At 34.1% G+C, this 19,009-nt stretch overlaps 1 protein-coding gene and 1 long non-coding RNA gene across 2 annotated transcripts in view; one reads left to right on the forward strand and one right to left on the reverse strand.

Moving 5' to 3' along the window:
- The window catches only part of LOC134200563 (uncharacterized), a 45,085-nt gene extending 32,455 nt beyond the window's left edge, over positions 1-12,630 (forward strand). Inside the window, exon 3 of the long non-coding RNA XR_009975530.1 lies at positions 12,368-12,630. This is a non-coding gene — a long non-coding RNA (uncharacterized LOC134200563). The remainder of the gene's footprint in view (positions 1-12,367) is intronic.
- The window catches only part of LOC101746298 (uncharacterized), a 265,185-nt gene that overhangs the window by 145,040 nt on the left and 101,136 nt on the right, over positions 1-19,009 (reverse strand). The gene's annotated exons all lie outside the window — the stretch shown is intronic.

Raw genomic sequence — 19,009 nt, forward strand, 5'->3', positions numbered from 1 at the left:
GTTTTTTTTTTAGTTTACCTATATTTTGACTACTATTAACAAAATTAATACATAATTTTATCCTACTTTAAACAACAAATAATGTAACTGGTAAAAAATTAAAAATAAATGTTGCAAAGAGGATTAATATTAAAAATATCACATGTTAAACCTTAATGCGCTCTCCTGTAAAATTAGTAAGTTTTGAGATTATACAATTTTAATGCGAGAAGACGATATGTCGGAGACGGTCATAAGTTTGGTAGCTAAACGAAACGCAGCATGATTCCCGAGAGATGACAGCACAATAGCGGTATCGTCGGAACTCGGCTAACTTCGTGCTACGACAGAGCCTAGCCGATAGAGGAGGGTAGACATCATCACACTTACCAACCAGCCTTCTTGGAGAGCGGTACTCCGTCTAAGAACTGTCATTCGTTTCCGTTTGCTTGTCAAGAGAAGATTTCTAAATTGTTCTAAGACAACAAACGTGATTGGTGTACTCAATATTTCTCTTAGCTCGATCACCCTATTCGCCCCTACGATGTCTGACGATGGTGTTAATAATTGTGGCTTCTCCAACATAATGTATATATTTTTTCTGTACGGACCGAATTGTCAGTCTAAACCGTTTTCTAATCCAACCTAACACAAACAACAAATTTCATCAAAATCGGTCAAGCCGCTTAAGAGGAGCTTACTAACATATACATGGACAGAAGAATTTTATACATATTAAGATTTGAAAAATAAATAAGAATTGAATAGAGTTCTTCGTCATAGATTGTTGTATCTATATAGAGTTTAATATTAATCTGCAAAGATAGTCGATCTTTACTATCTAAGGATACATACACTACCCACCTACGAATCCATAATCTAACGTTTCGCGTATTTACCGAAAAGATAAAAATATTGAATCTTGCAATGAAATATTAAATTAATTCTTACTTTAGGTACCAAAATTAACAAATTTGTATTGCTTACGGCAATTATTTATGCTATGTATTTATGCTGTGTATTTATGAATTTTCGCACACAGTAAAGTAATATTAAGTTTAATGCAAAACTTTTCAATCGCATTCAATTAAAACCGCTTTCTAGAAATTGTGAGAAATTCTTCAAAGATCCTGTATGTATATACACAACTTTCAAGGGAGTCTTACGGTAGCATTATTAAACTCGATGCAAAAGAAGTCTGCGACCTTTATACAGGTGGGTTTATTGTGTCCACGTGCTCGACCTCTCTCACCTTTCTCAATAAATGCGTTTTTCTCTCATTGTTTTTTTTTTCCGTTTTAACATGATCCGATTTGCTGAAGTACCGTATTCCCCGAGCATTTGAGTTTATCCGGAACCCTCGACTCTTCAGTAAAAAACATTTACGACCTCTTGAAGGTACGTTTTCAAGTTAATTTCTTTAGTTCACTTAATGATTTCTTTTATCGGATTTTATATGAATTTGCTTTTATATTATTTTCTATTGAAGTCGTTTCCAAAAGCCAGTATAGTTTTCGTGGTCGCTGACGAGAACCGTTGTTTATTTCAACTTTGCTCGTCAAATATCGGAGATTGTATCACGCATAAACCTTAAAAGCATTTTGAATGAATTTGTAGTTTTATTTGTCAATGATGGCTTGTGATGATGCAAACAAAATTGTATAAATATCTCCGTGCCTTCTACTATTTTCATTTTGTATATAATTTATAATGCTCTAGTGTCGACATTTAATATTTACGTCATTTCTGACCAGTGAATGTAAAATGTCATCTTAAAAAATATTTAATATTACAGAGTATTTGTAACCTCGACTCGTCTATTTAAACTTAAACAGTCGTTTGGAAATCCATGTTATACCAATTCATGTAATATCGCCATAGAGTTTTTCGGAACCTTATATAACGTCACCTATCTAGTCCTACCTAACACGCTATAAGCTATAAGCGACTGTGATAACTGACAGGACATAACTTTAAACAACTTATAGTAAACAAAGATATTGTAATATTTTTTCCATTTGATAAGTACCAAGTGTATAGGAAGTAAAAGTCTTAGCGTGATGCGCTCACAACGGCACAGCATTGCTATTTATACAGATCTATCAGCATTTCAAATCAAAGGGGCCGCAACTGTGATTCCATTAAAAATCAGATGTATTTATTATTTAAGTTACTTAGAAATATAACCGAGTTAAATTCCACTCTTTTATTTCAGTTTGTGCTTGTATAAAGTGTATTAGAGTAAAGAGGTAGGAACAGGCTATAAAATCTTGTGTCGGACCTAGGGACCGTCGTACAGCGAACCGCGCTATTTTACGACTCACTCTCTGACTACACTAACGAAATCAACGTACCCTTCAAAGCGGTCATAGTGTGATCGGTGGCAGTCATTTTTGAAATATTAGCGTTTTGGATAAATCGCGTTGTAATAGTTATTTTATTATTATTAAATCCTTATTTCAGTAAAGAAGCCATACATTTTGTTAGGAAGTATAATCTATGTAACTTAAAAACCTAACACATTAGTGTCTGACTATTTATTACAATTTTATAAAAACTTAAAAGTTATTGGTTTTCGCCTCTTTATTATTGGGTTTAGTGAAATCTTTTAAAATAATTGAACTGCTTCAATAATTTGTGTAATCAAATTACCATGTTAGTTGTTCCAATTGAATACTTAAAGTCATATAAATTTCTATTACATAACTTTACAGCTTCGCTAGAAATCATCATAGACTCTTAGCTTACGTCATTTCTTCGAAATTTTGGGACACACATTATTGTTTCGAAGGCGGTCTGAAATATGAAACTTGTAGTCTTTGTGTATTCCTGTTAAATTAGGTCACATGGAACTGCGTCGATACTTAATTTTATATTAGGTTTTATAAATAAAACTAGTATGGTTTTCGTTGATAGGTACCGTAAAATGGGGTAAATAGGGACAAAATCGAACTTCAGATTGAATTTTAACATAGTTCCAATTAAATAGTCACTGCTCAACCAAAGAAATAAGTTGAGTCTTGAACGTACCTAGGTGATAAAAACCGTTACATTATTTTAATTATTCATTTTAAAGAAATAATCGGTAAAATAATGGCCGTCCCAATTTACCCAGCGTCCGGGGTAAATTGACACGGTTAAGGGTTAAATTGGGATATTTGTAAGGGTTGTCAACTCGCACTACTGCGATATATAGGTAGGTGCCATATAATTATTTATATGGACCGAAATGATGAATACAATCCATAATTTAAGCACAATACACAACATAGTGTAAATTAATCTGGTTTCTATTCCGAAGCGATGTGACGTGAATGATAATCAACAATACAATGATCAAAAAAAGTATGTGCATGTTATATTTTAGAAAATTATTATTTAATTTCCTTAAAAATCACAACTCTGAAACAAAATCATAAAATAGAATAAAAAATAGAAAACAAAAGGACTGGAAATGCAATAATACAATTTTATTTAATCAACATTTTCAAAATAATCTTTGAGCAAGAGTAAGATATCAGGTGAATAAGATAAAAAAACAGCTCTATCTGATTACTGCCAATAATAACAAAAATAAAAGAAATTCTTTCTAAGCGAAATAACTAAACTCAATTAATTCACTCACTCATAATTGGATATCTCGGATTTTTAATTAATGTTACATTTAAAATCTGAGGCCTGTTTTTATTTGTGTGTGTTCGTTGTGAATGTTAACAAAATCATGATTCGACGTGTGAATAGATTCTGAAATAACAAAAGTTTTGATTCGTTTGAGTTCTTTTAACTTTTAATTTTTTTTATTGCTTTAAAGAACATACGACCGGGCAGATATTACAAGGTAAATGTCGCGAAAAAAAAGTAATTTTATATATACTTTTCTTTTACCTATAATACTTACATAAACTAACTGATAAACACATTAACCTTCTTTACATCACGCAATTAAGTGATAGTATAGGCTAAAAAATCTATTATAAGATATCAGTGACAACCCTAACAATCCATCCCTATTTTGTCTTTTGGCGTTCCAATTTTGTGTTTTCTCGTCCCTAATTTTTCCAGTCTCGTTCCAAATTACCCTACATACATCCCAATTTTCCCCAAAAAGAAAGGAAAAATTATACATTTTTTATTTTGTTGAAATATTGTATTTAAAATAAGAATATTGCAACTTACCGTTTGTTGTGGTATTTCCAGATGTATTAAAAATTTATATAAACTGTGATCTTATTGAAAAAACAACGATAATATTACTTTTTTTAAAAGTTCTGTAAGCTGTTTTAAAACGCACTTTTCAACCACTATTTTCAATTTAATTTGACGAATTTTTGGGACCAACTTAACTCATATTTAGTGCTTCCATAGTTAACTTGGTTATTCTTCTATACATTGATAAATATTAACATAAACAAAATTAGGTAGATTCCGTGCTACAGGTACTTTGAGAATCTTCCGCAGGTTTGTCCCAATTTACCCCAGGATCCCAATTTACCCCATGTCATGGTACTTTGTTAAGTAGGTAGGCCTTTTTCTAGACTGGAAATCATATTCGATAAAATTCAAGACTAAAATCCGAGTTGGGATTTTTTTTATTTTCATCTCTTTTGTGTGTTCAAAGTAGTTCCTGTTAGTCCGTTTCCTAATACTGTATAGAGTATTGTTTTTTTTTTTATATTTGGTGACCGTAACAATTTTTTTCTTCTTCTTTGTATCCTAAAATAAATATTTTAAATATATTATAGTTTTCAGCTTTGCATTTTTTTATTGCAACTTGAGCTTTGCATTTTTACGTATTGACACTAATTATAAATCATCACCAAGGGTCAATATACTATTTTCAGTCACAGCCATTGATCGATTCCAAGAGAAAGCCATATAGACGCAAATTTAATCATGCCATTCTGTGGAACTGCGTTCATTTCTTGGAAACTGGTCTGTGAACTGTTGAATTTTGTACAACTTGGAAGATAGAAAATACATATATTTGTACATGCTGTAAGTTTTTAAATTTTAGACCTCTCCAAATAAATTACTGATAAAACAGGGGGTACCTGTAACTTAGTTACAATTGTATTTAAAATATTTTATAACATTTCCGTGTCAAAATGTAAATATATACCACTACAAGGAGTAAATATTGCTTTGAGAAACCTTATTTTAGTATAAAAGTTAAAAATAAGCCAAATAGGTGCCGTTTTCCTGTGCTGCGCTAACTAAACAGCATTTATTTATTTTTCAAATAAATAGCGCATTATTCGTACGTGATTTTTTAAAATAAACAAATCTACAGCTGAGTTTTAAATTATAGAACGATTTTCAAATGTTTCAATTACAAAAATTATACTTTCCAAATTTTTATTCTGCGATTTGATATAGAGATATTTTTTATATCATTATGTTAAGTCGCGCATCTTAATTCAAATTTATATTCATTTCAGACGCTACTACGCAGTATGAGTCGGTCGTGTGTAGGTCGCGTCCTATGTGACCTGTCTCGGCCACCGTTAGCTTATCCAGAGCTAAATCGCTTTAAAATGTAATCTGTTTTAAACAATTTTGCCAACGTTATTTCGACTCTCTTCCTGTAGACAATTTTTTTTAATTTTGTGAGTTGTCTGCTGAGACAAAGTATTGTTTGTTTATATAAAATTCATCAGCAGTATAATAAGAAGGTTAGGTACAAAATTGTAATTTGAATTTATTTAAGTAAGTGTCGATTTTATCGTTTTATAAGAAGTAATGAAATTTTGTGATTGATATAAATATATATATGTAATCCAAAACGTGGTATTGAAAGATAACAAAGAAATCAGTTTAAAATAGAATCTAAAGCAACTTAAGAGAATGAAAACTTATTATTTTGCACTTGACCTTAAACAGAAGCCGCTGAAAACTGCTTAGAACTTTCTTTTGTCGTGTTTCCTCTAATATATTGTTGCTTGATTTTATATAATAGGTTTCTAACAATGCTTTTTTCGGTTTGTGCATTTAATTTTATTGTATTAATTCTGATCTATTTCTTCGAAGAAATTGGGTAAAATTGAAACTCAATGGCATAGGTAACTATAACTATCTGGATTAATTATTGATTTATTTAGTAGCGTAATTGAGACAATAAGCTCACAGCCGCATGTGAATGTCTCCGTCCAAAATAAGACTTCTAACTTGCGTATTGGTAAAATAAAAAAAAAATTTGTCATGTTTAGTCTATAACTTGCTATATGGTACGTATTTAAAAAGCACGCATGATACTAGTAAACAATTAAGATACCTATAATAATTCTCGTGAAATTACTTTGCAGCGATCTACGCTTCAAGCAGTCCAGGTTGTTGTTAATTTACTTAGCGAGTGCTACGAAGCACATTCGCTCGCTAATCATTACAGGAAAATGTTTCAATGGAAATTCACCTCAGGTACATACATCCCTACGATAATCAAGTTTTTTGTTTGTCACTTACCTAATTTAATTAGGTACACGTAAAAGTAGACTTGACATTCATTGTTTGAAATCAATCATTTAAAAAAAATACAATATGTTTAGGTGGTTCTCAAAGAGTCTATAGGGTTAATAATCGAAATAGATAGATGGTTCTATTCACTTTGTGATGTCGATTGGGTTCGGTAAATTCTTAATTAATCTATATCTGTAGTAATCTATACTAATATTATAAAGAGGAAAGATTTGTTTGTTTATTTGTTTGTATTGAATAGGCTCCGAAACTACTGAACCGATTTGAAAAATTCTTTCACTGTTTGAAAGCTACACTATTCCTGAGTGACATAGGTTATAATCTTTTTTAAAAAAAATTAGGGATCCTTACTAAAACTCCACTGAACGCTTTACTGGTGGTAGGACCTCTTGAGAGTCCGCGCGGGTAGGTACCACCACCCTGCTTATTTCTGCCGTGAAGCAGCTTCGTTTCGGTTCGAAGGGTGGGGCAGCCGTTGTAACTATACTTGAGACCTGAGAACTTATATCTCAAGATGGGTGGCGCATTTACGTTGTAGATGTCTACGGGATCCATTAACCACTTAACATCAGGTGGGCTGTGAGCTCGGCACCCATCTAAGCAATAAAAAAAAACAAAAAACTCCAATAATGTAATCCAAGGTGTAAAAAAAGCACTTAAAATATTCTTTACATCGCGGGCCCTTCGAAAACTATTGATGATAGAATAAAATAACGTACTACGACTTTGTAGAACATATTATTATTTACAAAAAGTGTCGCGATACCATATGTCTAACTATTATATTTATGCCGCAATAAATGTGCTTTTATTTAAAAAGATAAAACAACGTCAAATATCGTTGAAATTTTTGTTAAAGACCCGAGCGGAGCCGTAGCGGGCCGCTGGTTATTAATAAATTCGGTAGTCTAGTGCCGGTATAATTCACCAAAGTTTCTTACCAAACGTTACCAGCATTAACGCGGATTTGTATAAGGAACTTGTCCAATGACAGAAAAGCTCGGAAATCTCCGGTGAGCTTTGGTTAATAGCTCGTTTCCGCTGCTCCTACACGACATTTCTCGACCTCATACAGAACAGAAGACAGTCTCTAAGACAAAAGAGCTAGGGTTGGAACTTTTGAGTCATCCAACGTGCTCACCAGACCTTACGCCGACAGACTTCTACTTGCCAAAGTTTGGACAACTTGCTTAGCAATGCTAAGGTCAAGCCGCTACCTACCGTTAAGTACTCTCCACAAGGTTCGTTTGAAGGAGGACATGTCATAGCGCTCGGAAAACTCCGTAGAGGGGAGCTCATTCCATAGCCATTTTAACATTTTAACTTAATATAGCATTTAAAGTTTTATCGTGAAAGTTTGTAAAGCTGTTTGTAAATTTGGGCCAAAGTACAAAAGGTCATGGCGTTCCAATATGTGTTCCAAGGTAGATAGAAATTCGGGCTAGTGGTCAAACTAATTTGAATTTCGAACCGATCAAACGACCGTCACAAAGGTTAATGTTTTAAGTAATTTAAGTGATGACTGCTACTAAATGGGGCCGAAAGGCTGTGAATTTTAAATAGCCTTAGTCGGTTTATTGGGTTCACATTAAAATACCTCATAGGTTGTTCAAGTCGTCATCTAAATCTGTTATATTAGGCTGACTATTCATATATGGATTTTAGTTTTTCTACACTCGATTGTGGTAGCTATGTATCAGTGTTGCAGTTCACAAAAAGTGCGTATAACTTAGTTGATAATAATCTGTCTAATAATTAATCAAAAGATACAATGTACACTACAATGTACAAAAGATACAATACAAAGATACAAACAAAGATACAAAGATAATGCGACAGTCCGCTTCAGTAACTATTATTCGAATTCTTCTTTCAACCTCGAAAATATAGCCATGACTTTACCATCGTTTTTGTATGCAGTTCCACACGGTAAGATATATTTTTTAAATAATTGAAAATCTATACCAAGATACAACATTAGGATCTGACGTGTCTATGAATTGAAAGAAATTAATAAAAAGAGAAACGGGTAAGTAATTAAAGAACAGTCATGGAACATAAACGTGCGATTTTTAAAATTATTCTCTGTCTGTCTTTCTGTTTGTTTGTTTGTTTGTTTGTTTGCGCACTTCACTGGAATTACGGAATAGATTTTCATATTATTTTCATGGATAGACCGATATTAATTAAGAGCAGATAATAAGTCGTCTGCTTGTGTTCGAGCGTAAGATCCTAAGACGGACATTCAGTGCTATACAGGAAAACGATATATGGAGGAGGCGCTATAAACACGATTTGCCTGATATTCACATCCTAATATCATAAAAACTATAAAAATTTTACGCCTACGATGGGCAGAACATGTAGTACAAATGGAGGAGACCAGAATGCCAAGACAACTACTATATCGCAAACCAGAGGGCCGCAGAAGTCGTGGAAGGCCCAGACTCCGATGGTTAGATGTCGTAGAGCACGACGTCAAAGTTATCGGTGTCAAGAACTGGAAGGAGAAAGTACTGAACAGAGCAGTCTGGAGAGACATACTGGACCAGGCTAAGGCCCACCCTGGGCTGTAAGGCCTAAGATGATGAGATATATACGAGCACCTACGATAGAAGTTTATTTCATTAAAATCAGAATTAAAGAAAAGTTAATTTATAAATTTTTTGAATATTCTTTCATGCTGTCAGGTATTAGTAGTTACACCGTAAGCAGTATAATTAATACGAAAGTAACTCTGTCTGTTACATTTTTAAGCCCAAGCAATTCAATCATTCTAACGAAACCCGAAAAATAGTGTGAGCCCTGTGAAAGAATATAGACTACCTTTCATTCCACTACTCAAATCGGATCTCCGCCCACGCTTTATAAAGTGTATTTACGAAGGCGAAACTACAGCTCTGAATAGAACTAGAAAACAGAAACACAACCTAGAAAGTGAATTATTGAGTATTAATTAACAGAATGTTCTCATTTTACAGACTTAATTAGCTTATTTATTGGTTTCTTTAATTCCAAATTAGACTACTCGTGGCAGGGCGTATTGTGAGCCCATTGGGAGTGGGATCATCAACTTACATATTTTAATTACCTGTTTCGCTAAAAAGCGCTCGATAGAGGCTTTATGCAAACGCAACATTAACCTAATGTCTAGAAGTCAGAAGTGGCACTCAAATTGTATTATTTTCGCCAATGCCTATTTAGAGTCAAATGAGCTATGAGCGCCTTAACTAGTTAGACTTTAAAAAAATTCAAAGATTATTCAATTCCATTCATATTCATAAATCTAAAATAGCAGCCCATAAATTATAACCAATTTAAAACTTTTTTTAAATCTCTGTATTTTATTTTTTAATTATATTTATTTTTGTTGAACGGACAGCCCTAATAGAAGCCCTAAGTCCAATTAGCTGCTTAAAAGAACCATTGCTCAACCAATAGCACTCAACGGCAAATTGCCACCGCCATATTAATCTACCCGTCTCTCCATTTCTAACGAACAGAAACAAACGGTCCTTTTGAATCTACGGCTGTTTAGTGGTCGTTATCTCTTACTATTTGCCCATTCATATATTTCCCTTGAACATAAATCGACACCAGAATAGGGAATATGCTTTGTAAACATCGAAGAATCGAGCAACAAGTCGTGGGGGCGTATTCCAGTCCGATAGATACGAGGGATATCGCTCGACCTTTTTCGCCCTTTAGAAAGATCATTCGACACCCACATCTGACGGATTGTGTTCGTTCATGCGTGAGAACTGGATATTTCGCGTGTCTGTTACGTGTGAACACGAATAAGATCTGAATGAAGTGACGTCATGTGACGTCAGGGATTCCCTTTTTGAGTTCCATGTAAATATCACGTGAATGTTAGGTATTGGTGTTTGCGTGTGTGTAATTTTATTTAATATAATTGTTTAAGTCGAGGTTGGCAACAATGAAGAATATGATGCAACTTTTATATTAAAAGAAGTTTTACATTCGTGTGGTGCATTAAAATAATGAAACTGCACAATTTTATTTGGTTTTACTAGAATCCTAAAGTAAGTCTCAGTAAAATAAAAGCGAAAATGGTAGATAGCGCAATTTTTTTTAGGTGTTGTTACTGATCATAATAAAGCTTAAGAGAAAGAAGTAAAAAGGCAAGCGCTGCGTGTTAACTACGCATTTGAGAACATTCACTACGTCAAAAGCCGCATCTATAAACAAACAAATTAGAAATGTACCGAATGGTTCGGCCTTCTCCGCCGTGACGGCATACTGCGTTGTACGATTGTTTTTCTTGTCATTGCTGTGTTGACGTTCGGACACGCGGTACGCCGGCAAATCAGCAATCATCGTAGTAAGGATTTGTTTTGATACGGCACGAGAATCGGCAACACGTCGTGATGCGCAGTCAAGACTGGCGCGCAATTCACCAGAAAGGGATGGGTTGCAATCCACGCATGCGCCCTGGCTAACGCGGGAAGCATTTTCTAGAAGCGTTTCCGCGAATATGCGCGACAGGGAAAACCGCGAGATGTGATCATCATTTGACTTTTTTGTTAATTTTTGGACCTATTGTTGCCAAACAATATCGTCAGTAGAATACGGGTGATATAATATCACAAGGAACACAGACACAAAAAATCAGAAGTAAATTAAATACGCATTTAAAGTTAAATCAGACTGATTAACTTGATTGTGTCCATTATCCATTAAAAATCAAATTATGACTTCATTGACGATTTAAAATTAAACAACACAAGAAGACAAACAGAAAAATAACTTGCATCATTGCAATGTATTAAAATGAGTAAATTTTAAATTCAACCAAAGATTTCTCACTATATTTGTGTAAACATCTGAAGTAGGAGATTAGGTCAAGGATGAGTTTGTTCCCTGTGTCCCTGAGGCCGGGTCTTACCAAGAAACTCTACTTCATTATTAACTAGTTTCCAACTTTAGACCTTTTTGATTATACCTGTAATTTGTTACTTAATTTCAGATTTGAGAAGTGAAAAAGACTATTTTGTGCTTTTCGGTACTTGTGAGATTTTTTTATATATCTACCGATTTACGGTATTCTGGTTTTAAGATAAGCCATAGACTTCTGAACATGCATCGGGCATAGTCTTCAAGTCAGAATTGTATTGAAACAGTGATTACTGTTTTATTTCAATAGTTTGGTATGATGGCTAGATATGAACCTATAAAGGAAACCTCCTAGTAGAACTTATGAGAAATTCGATTTTGGGAATCGTGGAATACCATTCAAAACTTTGTCCACTTTGGGCCGAAAAATGGTATCAATCCGGCTACCAGCAATAATATGTACTTAATTTCGCGTTGATAATTACTGCGAAAGTTAAATTAGGTGCTATAGCATAAATAGGTAGACATCAGTTAAGACTAATAAAAAATTTATCATGACCAATATTATTAATTTTTCGTTAACTATTCGCTGGTAGCCTAAGGGCTTCCTAAGGGACTGTTCCAGCTTCACGGGGACGGATGGGTGAGCTCAGGCTCAGTTTGAGAGAATTTGCTTAGGTAGTAGTACTAACTACGACATTAAATTTGTTAAGATGGTGGCGGGTAGCCATCATAGATCACAAGATATTTGAAAGATGCCTGAATCTCGTTTACGACATTTTCAAGATAAGTTTAAATATATACAAGTTCCGAACAACATTCGGACTGTCGGTCTACCGAGCAATATCACGCGCTCGGTGGAAGGATCTTCCCTTCGTCGTATACATTCCACAAGATCACCTTTTGTTTATTGTTGTTTGTATATTACGTTACTATAGTTTCTTCAACCATAACTGCAATTGTTTATGAATGTAATAATCATGTTGAAGGTTATTTTGAATGTAAAGATCACGGATAACAAAAGTGCAATGTTTCATATCCTCGGTGTGTCTGTCCACAGAGATTCGGCCGACGTGTGATAAAATCACCGAGTCCTTATTTAAGTCTCGGTTGGGTTACCCATTGTGCTGTTTAAGCGATGGCTAAGTGGCGATTAGGGTGACGTCTCCTTCAGGTGAAGATGGCATCTACAAATAAACGAAACGCTTTCGAGCGCTTTGGGCTTTTGATGCGGTGTGAAGGGGAACGTCAAAAATTATTCATTTTGTGATTAAATATAAGAAAATTGTGATTAAATAAAATAAAATATAATGTTGAGAAATATCATGTTTTATTATTCTTATTATTTTAAACTATTTGCCTAATGCTTATGTGACAAGTACGTCGAAACCAGAAACCATGTACTGTGAATACCATGTATACCATAAACCAAGAAGAGAAAAAAAAAACATGATACTGAATAAATTTATCGGTCGAGTACTTGACGAAGTAAAATGAATTTCTCGCCTATTTCCTCAACCAAAATGGGAGTTTTAAAGCTCAATATTGCACTGTAAACCAAGGTTAAGGTAATATTCCCAATTTACAATTCTGTTTTATAAGTGCGTTAAGTTAACAGTGCGATCAGTAGTTTCGAATAAACGTTTATTTTTTCAATAGTATAATCATTTTCTAAAAATAAAAAAATAAAAATTCATATAATGAGCTTTATTATCTAATTCCTCACAGGATTCGCCGAATAATTTACATTTGTGCTTCCAAAAATGGAACTACGTTTATTTATTAACACGCATACGTGATTGGGTAATTTTATTTAATTGTTTTTATGGCGACTATAATCGATAGTTTGAGCCGATAGATTTGTGAATAGATTGCATAACACATTCTCCCTAGATAATGCAGATGATACAACAGTGGGAATAACTGCGTTGCGTATTGTTAATCTGCACAGTCCGGCGTTCCGATTGATAGGATTGACCAACTGTTACGCAATATCATTGAGACTTAGATCTACTGTCTCAGGCAGACGGTGGTATTCACAGCCCGCCTGGTATTAAGTGGTTACTGGAGCCCATAGAACTACACATATCTACAACGTAAATGCGCCACCCACCTTGAGATATAAGTTCTAAGGTCTCAGTATGGTTACAACGGCTGCCCTACCCTTCAAGCCGAAACGCATTACTGCTTATTCTATGATATCCGCTAGCCAATAAACACCAGGTGAGCCGTGAACTGGTCACTTATCCGCGCAATAAAAATAACAAACACCTCGAAAGCGAAATCGGCTTCTAAAACTTTATAAGTTCTCGACAAAGCTGTTTACAGGGCAATTTTAGACCGTGGGTCAAATTTCATCCTTTTTTCTTCAATGAATTCCGAAACAAATAGTTGGAATACGTCAATTTTTTTATACTAGTGGTCTTGCAATAGTCGAAATTCGACAATAATTAATTGAAATTATAAGTTTGAACATTATTATGGTTCTATTGTGAAAGACTATTATATTTATATTTAAAAAAAATCGTGAAAACTACACTATAGACAAATAATATTAAAGGAAAACCATACTATTCTATTCTCATTTTGACAAGCAGACTTTAACAATAAATAGCAGAGTATGTATGCGTGTGTGTGTCAAATATTTGTCAGTGTGTGTAATGTTTTCTTTATTGATTTAATGTATATTTTATGCATTATTTTAAAAAAAAATTAGCATTGTGCGCTCCTTCTCTATATTTTATATAAGTGTGTGAAGTTTCATACGCCTGCGTCCGCGCAATTTTCGTAAAAGGTGTACAAAGTTTTTGCTTCACGTATTAATATATAGATAACTAGCGAACCGCCCTCGCTTCGCTTCAGAAACATTAAAACACACATGAAACAAAAAATAAAAAATAAAAAAATAAATAAAAAAAGTAGCCTATGTTCATCAGGGACAATGTCGGCTTCTAATGGAAAAAGAATTTTTCAAATCGGTCCAGTAGTTTCGGAGCCTATTCGAAACAAACAAACAAACAAACAAATCTTTCCTCTTTATAATATTAGTATAGATAAAATATAGTGTTTTCTTTACACGAGTCACGCTGTATGGGGTATTTACGGGGGGTAATTACGAAAATAGTTGCTGTTGCTGTTACAACGGGATCAAACCATTTTTCCTTCGACTTCAGTCTTTTAAATTTGATTAGTGGTCTAGCGTTGTGGGGCCGCGATGGTCCAAAACCAATCCAAAACCAGTAAATGCTTACCAAAACAGAGGATTACATCCCAGAACGGCTTACCTGTAACAGAAAATGAATTTGAATTTTACAATGTATAATCCAACACAACTATTATATTAAATATACACATATATTACCAAACAGAACGTGTTGTCATGATTTAACTGATATACTTTACGAGTATGCTGATAGTACTTTAAGTCGTACGTAATACGTACTCAACAAATGTTCACGATTGACTTCCACGGTGAAGGAATAACATCGTTTAATAAAAATCAAACCCGAAAAATTATAATTTGCGTAATTACTGGTGGTAGGACCTCTTGTGAGTCCGCACGGGTAGGTACCACCACCCTGCCTATTTCTGCCGTTAAGCAGTAATGCGTTTCGGCTTGAAGGGTGGGGCAGCCGTTGTAACCATACTGAGACCTTAGAACTTATATCTCAAGGTGGGTGGCGCGTTTACGTTGTAGATGTCTATGGGCTCCAGTAACCTCTTAACACCGGGCGGGCTGTGAGCTCGTCCACCCATCTAAGCAATAAAAACGTCGTTAATTTCGGTATTTATACTCTTTTCTGTCATAAAGACCTTTTTTTTTTTTATCGAGAGGGTAATAGACCGGTTTATGTCGGACTGCGGCGCCTCCAGAGAAGAAGAGGGAGAAGAGGAAGACCAAAGTCCTCCTCTTCTTCCAATTCTTACCGGGAGACTACGCCTTGAGAAAGGCGCGCGAGGCGCTGCGCGGCGTCTACCACGCAGGACCCGCCCCGCAAAACCGACTACCGACTAAACCCCATCGAGCTCCACCACTCCGACTCCACGAAACCTACGGTACCGCACAATGCGCGCCGCAGGCTCGCTGTCGCCGGTACCCGTCCTGACAATAGGACGGGATCCAATCCCCGGGAAGATCCCGCAGGACGTCGTCTGTCATAAAGACCTAAGAAATATACTCATGTTTTTTAAAAAAAAAAAAAAAAAAGAATGTTCTCGTTATAAAGAAACATGTTTTGTAGATCGGACTGAATAACGGACGCTTGCAACTATTTATTTAATTTAGTTTTATTTTCCAATCGAGCGTAACATGTGCACAGTATTGTTAAAATGGCTAATTGAAAATTGCCTCTGGCTATTCGTCTATTTTACTGAAGAGTTGAATTTCGCAAAATTGTTGAAGTAGTTTTTCGGAACAATAGGTTTAGATACGTCCTTTTTTTTAATCGATAATCAGTTTTATGGTTAATAGTTTTGTGATCCTTATTTTTGATCTCTTGGCTTTACAAAAAAAAACATTCATCTATGTACATAGCATAGACTTTTTAAAATAGTTTAAAGCTTAACAATTATTATTTATAATTATTAATTAATTTTTGAAGAACAGATGAGCTAATCTGATGGTGAATGATCGGGTGAATATCGGCAATACCAAGAACACAGTTCTTGTTTATTGCTAGGAATTCATCTCAAGCCCCGTTTAAAAAGAATTTAGTACATTTGTATAAATGTTTGCATTTCGATGCCTCCAATGACTACTCTAACTCAAAACTTTGAAATTTTCGTTTTTCACGCAAATCGCTTCACTATTTTAAAAGTACTAGAGGTCCCGCAGTAGTCGAAATTCGACTATAATTAATTGGAATTGTAAGTTTGTACACTATTATGATTGTATTTTATACTTATATAATTACAAATTTCGCCAAGGCTACACTATAAAAAATACTAACAAAACCAAACAATATTTAATTTATTCTCAATTTGACAACAGACGTCAAGAACAAAAGTTTGACAGTAAATAGTATGCATGCGTGTGTGCGTCAAATCCATGGTATGTAGTGTGTGTAATGTTTTCTTTATTGATTTAATGCATACTTTATGCATTATTTAAAAAAAAAATTAGTATTGTGCACTTCTTCTCTATAATCTCTATAAGTGTGGAAAATTTCATACTCCTCCGTCCGCGCAATTTTCGTAAAAAGGGATACAAAGTGTTCGAAGCAAGAGTAAATCAGCTAGTTACACAAGAAAAAACCATAAATATATCTGCAATAATAAAGATTTTATCATCTTTTGTCGTTTAAACTCTCCTCTTGTAAACCTACGAATTTGGAGTTAAAGTAGTGTTCATTGGAGGCATCGATTTGGCAATTCCTTGGTGTACAATAAAGCGTACTCTATATTTGTAATATTTGTTAGTTTTATATAGATTTGGACACATTTTCATGCTATTCTCTTCGGTATTCGCGAGTCGTAGATATAATTATTACTACTTTTACGACTTACGACTAAGTTGTCTGTGATCACGAAAATAGTAAATCATTTGAAACTTTAGAAAAAAGGAGAGCGAGATTAAACAGTAAACGTAGTTTTAAATTAAATTTCACTTTAATAATTTGAATAACATACTCTGAATCAAATCGGCTTACATTTTGATTACAAAGTCAACTACAAAACTAAAGAACCTGAAATGCTAATGAACTTTGCTATTATAAAAATATTTCCTAGAAATTTCATCTATGGCAATGAATATTCTATGAAAGCATGCTTGTTTAATGGAGGTTTTGAGATGCTATCATGCGCTTGGCAATTAATTACAAATTGTACAACAAAAATTTTACTATTGATGTTTTGTATTCAATACACCACAGTACTTCCTAATGGTGTCAATGTCTAGTCGAAGAGGTAGTTATTATGAATTGGTTTTGTTAATGGTTATTTGATATCTAAATTGGCATTTAAGCGAAAATAAGGTAAACATGAGGTATTTGATGTGATTGATCATAGATTTGTACCTCATTTTTGATTAAATTTACAAATAGATGACTTTGTCAGATGAAGGGATTTTTGTTTACGATGAGAGGTTATTGTAGCTTACTTAAGCCATATGAGTCTTCTTTTTGTTCTTATCTCACATTATTTGAGGTAGGCACAGCTTGTCCTCTTATCATGCTGGGTAGGGATTGGGCATGAGTTAGGTTGGTTGGCTTATTTAGGTTATATCTCCATATTATAATATTTCTTACAACCTGCTACAGGGAGAACTTTTTTTGCTTCTTATTTTGGTGTTCCTTTTACTTACTTATCCGTTTTTGGTTTTATGATTTGCATTTTATCATTATAAACATTTACACTAAAATTTATATATTCAATATCAAAAAGATTTAAATATCACATTTTATAGTTTTTCTTATGTCACATGTCACATGCTTTAAGCTACATGAATGATTACTATAATACTTTAAATAACTAGAATAGATCAGACCGGCCCTTTTGAATAAATAGATCACGATAAAAAAAAAACAGTGTCAATAAAAAGTATACTAGCAACATTTTGAAAATACCACAAATTGTCTTTCAATATTCAAGGTATTATATCAGGTTTAAAATAACTGAATGCTGAAAGCTGAATTGGCTTTGTCAAAACCACGAACAATCAGTGCTACCGGCTTCCGATCTAGCTTGAAAATATTGTGGGATTTATCTATCAAACATTGTTTTTGGGGTTTGAAATAAAGTACTTTGTTATGGATCTTTTATTAGAATGTTTAAATTTGTATTTCGTAGTATGGTTAACCTTTATATATTATATATATTTCTTCTGTGCGTGTGTTTGTCACTAAACTCCTAAACGGCTGGACAGATTTAAGGAATTTTTTTGTGTACCTTCAGGTGGATTCGAGAATAGTTTAGATTTACAAACCAGCCCGGCAGATGGCGCTGCAGTCGGTATGTAGGTTATTTATCTTTCCTAGAAATAATTTGGCAAAACAACGTTTTTCCGGGCCAACTAGTTTTTATATAGTTGTTTCGATTTAGCTTCGCTGTGATTCATTAATTTTATAAAATACTCCCATTTGTTGAAGTTCGCAAAGTTGAAATTCGCACGTTATCCAGCATACGTTGATAGTATACCGGAAACTTTCTAGCAACGTTCAACTCAATCGAATAAATCATGCACGGTCACGTAGAACACGAATAACAAATAAACATATGTTGACCAAAAAGCACTAAAACTTTTTTGTTGCGTTAAATTTTGAAAACAAATTTCTTTTAAATGCATTATTCTCGAGCTATTATAAATATATTTTTCAAAAAACTTTGCTATTATTTTACCCACTCAGACCTCTCCAATAGTCGACGAGAATAAAATTGTTTCAGATCTGACTTATGCCGCGGTCGGTTAATGGGCCAGGAGCACCGACTGCGACCGACAGCCACCAATTACAAAATCATTAATAAACACCCCGAAATATGAAGCGGGGAAATAATAAAGTCGAACCGGGCTGAGCGGCCGCCCGCGCAAACCGTCGGCATTCATTGGGCTTGCCAACTTGAAACTTTAATTTATCGCTACGTTACATTCCGGGATGATGGGAACTAAAACTTTAACAGAATTTTGTAAAAATATTAATGCATTTAATGTAATGCAATTAATATGAGTAATATGGCGGTTTAAATTGATAGACTGGTATAATTTAAG

Source organism: Bombyx mori, chromosome 18, assembly GCF_030269925.1.
Source record: "Bombyx mori chromosome 18, ASM3026992v2".
NCBI classification, from domain to species: Eukaryota; Metazoa; Arthropoda; class Insecta; order Lepidoptera; family Bombycidae; genus Bombyx; species Bombyx mori.